Below are 3,624 nucleotides of genomic sequence, written 5' to 3'. Positions count from 1 at the left end.
AGCATAAGTATATCCCAGATATCAAATAGGATATACTTATACTCGGGAAGTACCCATTGTTTATATAAAATGTGTGTTTACCTGGAAGTCTTATAGTCTATCTGGCAGTCTTACCCCATCCCCTCATGTCATCCCCCAGCTAGATTCTCTGTCCAGGATGACTTTCCCTTATCAGCACATAGCCCGGAAAACTCCTATCTACTCGTCAAGGCCCTGCGCTTCTTACTATTGCTGTGACTATATTTATTATGTGCTTTGGTAATTACGTTCTTATGTAGTTGCTTTACTATCTACTCCTCCCCTCAGCATCTCATCTTTCTTCCTTCTGGCTACATAAGAAAAAAATGGGATGGGGCCAGCAGGTGGCGTGGTGGTTAGGATGTTGGACTCCCACGTGGCTGGCCACAAGTTTGAGTCCCAGACCTGGCAGCTTGCTTTTTCACCCTCCTCTGCTGAGCATATGTGCCCTATAGTAAATTAAAAAAAAATAATAATAATAAGTAAGATTAAAATTAAATAAATAATAACCAAAAAAAGTGTATTAGGAAAAAAAGGTGAGGGTCAGCAGATGGTGTGGTGGTTAAGGTACCGGATCCCACATGGCTGACGGAACGGTTTGAGTGCAGACCTGGCAGCTTGAAAAACACACAGGTGCATGTGCATGCCCCAAATTCCAAGATGGGAATGGAGGAGAAGGGATTGTGGCATGGCTATCCTCCCTGGTGGTGTTTTCTCACTTTCCCTCTCCCTGCCTGTCTCTGTCCCTCTCCAGCCAGAAACCATAAAAGAAAAACAGTTGAGATGGACATTTCCTCCGTTTCCTGGCTCCATCCCCGTCTCAAGTTGCCATGCTCCTGCTGCAGTCTCAGGGCTAGCCAATGTCTCTGCCCTCCAGGGTCCTTGGCTGAGAACCACTGGTCTCTCTCTGGCAGCTTCAAAGTCACATCCTGCTGGGTCGTTCTTACGGGGGACACCAACCAGCAAGTGCTGCCCTGTCCCTAGGTGGGTTCCTCTAGTGGGAGGTCCATCAGGGGCTGCCCTCGCGCTCCGCTCGCGGGCTCACACCTGTGGAAGGAGGGAAGCAGGACGGGGCAGGAGAAGCTGAGCGGCTCTGCAGTCTCAAGGCCATCTCGGCCCACCCTGTGTAGGGGTGGGGAGGGTATCTGGAGCTGTGGTGGCCCTTTGTGGCGGTCCGGGAGTAGTGTCGGTGATTGGATACAGGACATCCCAGGAAGGAGGTGTCACCTCAGGTGAGGCACCCCCAGAGGGCTGACAGCTGAGGGGCATTTCTCAGCAGCCTTCCCATACCTGAGAACGGAGTTCTTCAATCATCCATTCTTTATTTTTATTATTATTATTATTATTATTTTATGAGAGAGGATGTGTCTGACAGAGAGAGAGAGAGCGAGAACGAGAACTCCTCAGTGGGGCCTGATCATGCTGCATTCCTTCACCCTCCAATTCTCCATCCCACCAGGAGGTAACCTCGCATGTCCTTCGAGACACTAGGGCCGAGACCCGTATGCTGGCGGCCATGTGGGATCCAGCTTCCTCAGCATAGCGCCCAGCACTGCCCTACGCCCTTTGTTCTTGAAGGGGCGATCGGGTTGCATATCACAGCATCCTCCACCTTCCAAACTCGAACACCCCCCAGCAACAACCATCCGATTTCTTCTCCTCCTTCCTACCAAACCCCTCCTAAGTTGTCCGTCCTCCCTCCCCACCTCCTAGCCATGACCAGATTAGGCTCTGGCTAAATCTCCACTCCATTCCCTTTAAATCCATCCTGTTCCTCCAGAAAAAGGGATTTTGTAGAGTTGGCTAGGTCTCTCCCCTGAGGAAAGCCACGCATCAGCTCCCCCAGAGTCTGAGCTCCTGCACATGGCATTCAGGGCTCCTCGTGACCTAGCCCCACCTCCCCCCACCCTGCCACACCTGATGCTCCAGCAGCATTCTGGAGAGTTCCACGGAGTGTGGTTCTGTGCTCACACACTTTTGCATGGGTGTTTTCCTCTTTGCCTGGTGAAATTTCTCTCTTCTCCTCTAAGACACCCTTAGAGGTCATCTCCTTGGAAGCTCTCCTGGGAGCCACTCCTCCCGTCCACCACCCTGGCCTGGCATCAGGCCCCCAGCCCCCCATCTGCACCTCTGTCTAAGCAGCTGCCAGCTGTGTCGAGCAGCACGCTGGGAGGACTCAGGTGTGGGCCTCCGTGGGGACAGCACACACAGGTGCCCCATGGACCCTGGGAGCAGAGCTGCCTGCCTGCCCTCTGCACCTGCGCTGCTGGGCTGTGTCCCCAGCACCCAGTCTGGGGCAGAGCAGGGCTGTTGGCATTGACTTAGGCACTTGGAGAGTCCACAGACAGCAGGGGTGGGGTGAGAGAGCTGCAGTGGTGGAATTAAAGCATCCAGGACTTATTAGACTCAGGCAGGGCTCCAGCCCCTCTAAACAGCCTACCCTGGGACAGGGACCAATCTCCCAGTCCCAATAAGATTAAGTGAGAGTTGGGACCAGCAGGTGGCACGATGGTTGCGGCACAGGAATCCCACATGGCTGACTGCGGTTCGAGTTCTGAACGGCGGCTTCCTTTCTCACTTCCTCTCTCTCTCTGTCTGTCTTTGGTGACTGTACACGTCCTATTGCAAATTTTAAGACTATTAATAATTGGGCCAGCAGGTGCTGGACTCCCACATGGGTGACTGTGGTTTTAAGTTCTAGACCTGGCGGTTTGAGTCCCAGACCTGACAGCTTGAAAAATACGCCGGGCTTGGGACCAGCAGGTGGTGTGGTGGTTAAGGCTCTGGAATACTCCCACATGGCCAACCATGGTTCAAATCCTGGATCTGGTGGCTTGCTTTCCCACTTTCCCCCTCTCTCTCTTTCTCTCTCTCGCTCTCTCTCTCTGCGTCTCTCTCTGGTCAAATTAAAACAAATGAATGAATAAGTAAAATTAAATAAATAATTCTTTTAAAAAAAAAAGAAGGAGAAAAATATGCTGGGCATGTGTGCATGCATGCCCAGAATCCAGGGAGGAGAGTGGAGGAGAAAGGATTGGGATGTAGCCATCCCCCCAACTGCAGGGGAGCGATTTCTCACTTTCTCTTTCACTGTCTCTCTCTCTCTGGCAAGTCCATGCACCCTGTGGCAAAATTAATTAATTAATTAAATTAAATTAAATAAATAATTAAAAAAAATTAAAGACTAAGAGGACACACAAAGCACCCGACAAGGCACGCAGCCTGTGTACGTGCCAATGGACACGGGTGGAGAAATTTCTGGCAATTAGGAGGTGAGTGAGCGGACATGGATTCATTCATTTGTTCAGGGAATGCGACAATGAGAAACACTGGGATGGGACCAGCAGTTGGTGTAATGGCTATGTCGCTGGACTCCCACGTAGTTGACTGCACCTCGAGTCCTGGACCCGGTGGCTTAAACTCACACCAGGCACGTGTGCGTACGTGCCCAAGAGGAGAATGGAGGAGAAGGGATTGCGGCGTGGCCATCCCCCCTGGGGAGTCATTTCTGGCTTTCTGTGTCTTTCTCTCTGTGTCTTTCTGGCGAGCGCACGCGACCTATAGCAAAAACCTCTCAAAAAAAAAAAAAAAAATCGAAACCCTGAG

The sequence above is a fragment of the Tupaia chinensis genome, unplaced genomic scaffold (genome assembly GCF_000334495.1).
Source record: "Tupaia chinensis unplaced genomic scaffold, TupChi_1.0 Scaffold000289_1, whole genome shotgun sequence".
Taxonomy (NCBI): domain Eukaryota; kingdom Metazoa; phylum Chordata; class Mammalia; order Scandentia; family Tupaiidae; genus Tupaia; species Tupaia belangeri.
This window is presented reverse-complemented; position numbering follows the sequence as displayed.